Consider the following 6,372-nt stretch of genomic DNA (forward strand, 5'->3'; position numbering starts at 1 on the left):
ATCCTTATAAAAGCATGGCATCCACAAATATATTCCATGCATTCTATTTTTGAAAAAAACTCTACTCATCAAAATATCACTAAACCGAAATGTTACTACAGTCCTACATATTTATTATTCCCTATCCTTTTCCTTCTCCTATAGTATTCCTTTAACATCTTCACTTGACAAGCCAAACATATTAAAATCTTCATGTTTCAGGCATTATCTTCTGTAGTTCCACGTGGGAAAATAATTATACTCCAACTCTTTCTCTCTTAGTAGCTCTATTAGGCCTTTCCCACATCCTTTTGTACCATACAGTCTTACACTGGGCTACGGGTTCAACTGGAATGATTTTTAAGGTTCTGGATCAACATACTTTGGAGCCCTAATTGAGTCCTTATCCCTTCTAGGCCTCACCTATTGCACTACAGTGTACTGCCTTCTTAAATGTATGCTGCAAACTAGTAGAATTATACTAGTCAGCTGCCATATACTTAACACAGAATTATTTTCTTAACTACCAGCTGAAAATCGTAAGACAAGAATTCCTCATACGCATCTGGGGAGGCAAGAATGAAAAGTCAGATCACCCCCCTTTAGCATTTAACATCACTCAGTGCTGAGGTTTTAACAGCATAACACCACCACCAGTACACAGTACCTCATCATCCGAATCCCAAGATGATTCTTCATCTTTCTTTGATCCAGATCCTAACGTGCACCTCTTATCTGTAAAATGTCATTCACAGAGACATTCATGAGAACATGTTTCACTGTGTATTTAAAATACATATACAAGTCAATTGCCACTCGTTTTTATATCAATGAAATAAAATAACAAATAATGATTTCAGGTTTAATGCAGTTTTAAGAACAAAGATAGGTAGTATGAAGGAAAACAGCAAAAGAGAAATATTTGAAACAAATGGTTCTTACATAAGGATACACATAGTTTAACTGGTGTCTTTCTAAGAGCATTCAGGCATGTAAAATTTTCAGAGATATTCACTAACTTACCACTTCTATTTTTGTGCATTACAATAAAATTGACATTATTTTTTTGCTCTGGTGGAACATTTTCAATAACACCAATACCATTTTCCTTTTTTGCAGTAGCTGGCTTTGCTCTCTCCTTCTATAAAAAAAAAAATCCTACTTCAAAACACATTGTATTTATTCACTCACTGAACCACTCACTCACTCAGACAATAAACAACTTCTGTGTCTGCCAAATCATGGGCAATATTGTAGGGGAAAGCGGAATGTATAAAGATAAGATAGATTTTGCCAGATATTCAAGCAGGAGTTGAGATGTGTGGAAACAAATAAGGAGAGAAAGGGGAAAGTCACCAGTTGTACAAATGAACTGAATAAAGTACAGTAAGGTCATGAAGCAGAGAACAGTCCATTCTAACTGGGAAACTCCAGAAATGCTACAAAGATAGGACCACATTCCAAAAGGCACACAAAGTACAGACCAAAGGTGTGAAGAATTTCTAGACATGCAGGATGAGCACTAGGAAACAACATGGCAAATAAGGAAAGCAAATGATCTGGTAACACTTCAAAACAGCTATAGGAACCGGGATGGAGAATTAAAATGGCAGAATCAGTCGGAACTCCATCAGACACGTGCCATCCTAGAACATGAACTGTCCCCTCATGTAATGAGGATCCTCCCAATGAGGAGCTGATTTAGATCTTCACAAATACAGTTTAGAAAGGTCACCCAGGCAGCAATGTAAAGGTAAATGAACTTTGCCAGGCAGGCTGGGGGGAGGGTAACCAGAAAACAACATTCTAAAATTATAAGTCAGAGAGTGAGTAAGCGTACTAAGATCTGAAAATGGTAAGCAGGTAGAAGGTGCAGAACTTGGCAAATGAGAAAACAAGTGACTGGAGGGAGGACAGGAGAGTTGGACTGTTCCTGCTTGAATATTTCACTGCTATTTGTGAGGAGTCATTTACTAGAGTGAAGAAGCCAAATGTCAGTGTGTATTATGGATAGTCAGGAAGACTCAGAGAAGGGTCAAGGACAGCTTCACCTGGCACTGTATCCAATTAGAGGCACCTAGTAGACATGATGCACAAGACAGAGCTGGGTGAATACATTAGGAATAGGAGCAGGTAACCTCACTCAAGAAAATTATATGGAGTTAAGAAGGTAAATATTTGAAAAATACATTAAAGTGCTAGAATCGAATAGTTCAAATAAACAACTCTCACAAATTCTAAAATTAAAATGAGAGGGAAATAAAATACAGGATGCAATATTTCAATTACATAACTCAGTGTCTGTTTCAAGGATATAAAATATACTTTTATTTACATACGCAAATATTGACTTCCCGAACATTGCCAGGATATGCATTTTTAAATGCAGTGAAATAGTTGAATTCTAAAACACTGATTCAAAATGCCCATTCAGGAAGATTCATTTGTAAAAATTAATCTTCACAGTTTTAAACTGTAGAAGACCTCTTTCTCCCTTTGTGTGCTTACAGAATTATGAGGCATGTTTAAATACTACTATAATGTAAGACAGAGACGTAAAACCCTATATTGAATTTCATGTGGTTTTTCTTCTGCCCGGGTAAAGGACATACTAATAGCTCTATTTTCCTCTTTAAGCCAGATAGGATATTAGCTAATAATAGGAGAGAGCATCTAGAATGAAGAAAATAAAGCTACGATTAATCAAGTTGAAGATCAAAAATCTTCAAATACATCTACAATTTTCAAGGAGGACCCAATATTGGTGAGAGGACAGAAGAAACAGAGTGAGTGAAATGTCAAGTGTAAAGCATTCCTGAATTTAAGACATGAATCAATCTATGGGCTAGGTAAAATAACTCTACATACTAGAGTTCACAAAGCTTCCTGAGAATAATATATAGGGTCACCTTTATATTATTGTCATCACAATATTGTGGGAGATATTTTTAAAAGTAAAAAATCATCATTCAGAGATGATCTTGTATACTCCATTGGAAACCATTGCTTTATCATGTCTCTATGATAAGTAGTTCATGTGAGAAAAGAGTCATCAATTATGTAAGTTCATGTGGCATGTGTATATACAAGTGGCTGTTACATACATATATTATTGGCACAAAATCAATAAGAATAACTCCAGAAACGAATAATTGCTGTATTTTTTTCTCTAAGAGGGTTGTGGCTCAAAATTTCTTTTCTGTGATCACCGATCAAGATTCAGAACCTCCCTTGTATAACCTGATGTTACAATTTTAATTAATAAAAAGATCAAATAAAAGGTTTATTTATCTCTCTCTCCTTATTCTGTAAAAGATCTAAAAGACCTACCAGAATTGTATCAAACAGTAAGATATATTACTTAGGTAAGTTATGGATAGACAGAACACTAAGTTAGAAACTTGAAGCAAGAAACAAGAGTCTAAAGTTAATAATTGATTAAGAAAACTATATGTGCACTTAGGTGTTGATCATTGAAACCAATTTGATGGTGAGTACTTGTGGTGCTTATTTTTCCATTGGGAAGGAGGAAAGGATGGGTATATACATACATAATGAGTGTGAAGTGCACCATCTGGGGGATGGACACTCTTGAAGCTCTGACTTGGGGACAGGGGAGAACAAGGGCAAAATACGTAAACCTAAACTTTTGTACCTCCTTAATATGCTGAAACTTAAAAACATTTGCTAAGCCCTAGATAGATATCCCTTGGCATTATCTACGTCATAGATTTTACTAGATTCAGATAAGACATCACTTTTCTAAATTTAACTGAAATTAGGTTCAAATTCTTTCCTTTCTCAGATGCTTTCAGTTGATACATACTAGGTATACATACATGGGGCATACGTGTGATAATTGATACATTCATATTAATAGAATCATACAGGATATTTGGGATATCCATCACCTTAATCATTTTTAAATTGTCTTTCATTTCTTCATTCAAATCAGGTACATGTCATTCTAAAGAATATGAGCATCTTTTGCACTACCTGTCTTTTCTTAATTTGCATTTCAAAGAATTTCCATAGAATTTTATAATATGGAGAGTTCCTGCTCTCATTAACTCCACTATTGCTGCAGTGTTTTTATAATAATCTGTCATTTTTAATTTCTTATTCAATCATTCTATTTATCTTGCCCTTCTCACATGAATTCTTCCCCTTCATCCCTTTCTGATCTACATGTCTGTTGAGCAGTCCTTTTGGCTTGCTTTCTAATTCTCTGCTCATACAACAGAACTCAAAGAATTCTTTACTCCCAATCAAACTTCAGAAATCTCAATCTTATACATCTCTCTCTCTTGTGATTACACTTTCTATTATGATCTTGAGGATGTACATTTCTATGATCCTTGTCAGCATGATGAGGATCAGGGGGTGGTATGTGAAAAAAGCATGGATAAAAGAAGGGGTTTTTGTTGTTGTTGCTTAAACTAACTTACCTCTGTGAGACCTGGCTTAGCTGAAGCCTTGAAGGAAGCTTTTACACCAGGGCCAGGTGGTTGAATGGAAGGATGATGAAAACCCTGCATTTTGACTGATGTTGTGGGAAGGCTTGGAACCACATGTGGATGATTAGAAATACTGTCCTCAATCATGGTTCTTTTTTTTGTTCTCATAGTACATTTCACCTCTACTACCATAAAAATAAAGAGTATATGAAGAGATTTTAAATTAAATAACGATAGATAACACAAGAATAGAAAATCTTCAAATAGCTTACCAATTTTCATGGTTTGCTGAGAAGCAGTGAGTGGCTTTGTCAACCCTGTTTGTAGAACATTCTAGAACAAAAACCGACAGGTTTAAGAGTAACGAGTATCAAATCGGATAAAGTAAAAATAATATTCACCATTACTATAAAATCTAACACAAAGTGCATAGATTGTGGAGTTACTCAGATGTAGACAGAATCCTCAATTCTCTGATTTGTTCCCCTATATCTTCTCATGGGGAGAGGATTATGAGAGCTCATACAGATATCCTCAAAATATTACTCCCTTCACCTCTAGTTCTTTATTGTACAAACATTATGATATCCATTGGACTATATTCTCAAGAAAAATAATCTAGGACAAAAATTTTCCCAGATAGTTTAGAGCATTCTTTGAAATAAGTGACATTAAAGAGCTTACATTAATCATGTCTTATATTTTGACATATGTTCACATGATTAATCTTTGTATAAATTATCTCTTGCCCAGGAATATATCGGAGTTTAGCTTTTAGTAGTACCTTACCCAAAAGGGTCAACATTGTAAATAGTATAAGTCACTTTTATCGTGTTCCTCAAAAAGCTAAATATAAATGATTGTACTCACCCATGGCTTTCAAAGAAAGAGAGAAGTAAACAGGAATAAACCTTGTGTGGCAATAATGGATGAAGGAAAGGCACAGATAGCTACTAACCAGAAAGCTGTAACTAAATATGGAGACACAGAGGGAATGAAAGGACGACACTGAAGAAATGTCTTCTACGAACAAAAAAGTTTGTATCTGCGTAAAACCATTTGTAAAGATAGGGGAGCATGGACAAAGAGACAAACAATAAAAAAGAGACCTTCCCTCTCAATCAATTATGAACATAAATAAAGGAGGAAAAAGAAAAACATTCAGAATGATGAGATACATAAAAAACACTTCTGTTCGTAGCATATACATAATAATAATGGCTAATATTTACTCAAGAGTTAATTTTTTTCTCTACATCTGTAGACTTTAATTTTATTGCTGTAAAATAAGACATTCAAGCAGTTAAATGTGGTCATCTACCACTACCTGAAAGGAAATCTTTATTAGTACAGAGAGGTTAAAAATGGAAACAGAAACATTTCATTAATTTCCACTTCACGAAAAAAAAATTCGCAATCAAAATGCTAAACAGTAATCTGTGGCTTGTAATGATATCGTCTACTAAAGATATCTTTGGAAGGCCCCACTAGGAAAAGCATAGAGGGGATAGAGGCAGAATGGCTGACTAGAGACACTGGGCATCAGACCCTGTGAGAAAGAGCAGAAAGTTTGAGATGATAAGGCACAGCCCAGGTGTAATTCTGAGAAAAGAATGCAAGAAACCACCACAGATCCCATGGGAAGAGGTCACAGGGGAGAACAAGGAGCAAGATTCTGGCAGAGACCCTCCCCAGAGGAACTGGAAGCCCCGTGGAAAGGTAAGGTCGGAATGTCTGTTTTCCTCCCCTCACACTCTGGCAGTCTGCAGGCTCTGAATCTTTCAGACAGCTCCCCTCTGCTCTTGAGAACTCAGCACCAGGCTTCCAGCCCCGTGGAAGATGCTCTCCCTCACCATACACCCGAGCACATGCAGTGAGCCACATGCTGCTTTCGTGCCCATTGTGTGTCTTTGTCCTGCCCAGAGAGCTTCAGACT

The sequence above is a fragment of the Microcebus murinus genome, chromosome 15, assembly GCF_040939455.1.
Source record: "Microcebus murinus isolate Inina chromosome 15, M.murinus_Inina_mat1.0, whole genome shotgun sequence".
Classification (NCBI taxonomy): domain Eukaryota; kingdom Metazoa; phylum Chordata; class Mammalia; order Primates; family Cheirogaleidae; genus Microcebus; species Microcebus murinus.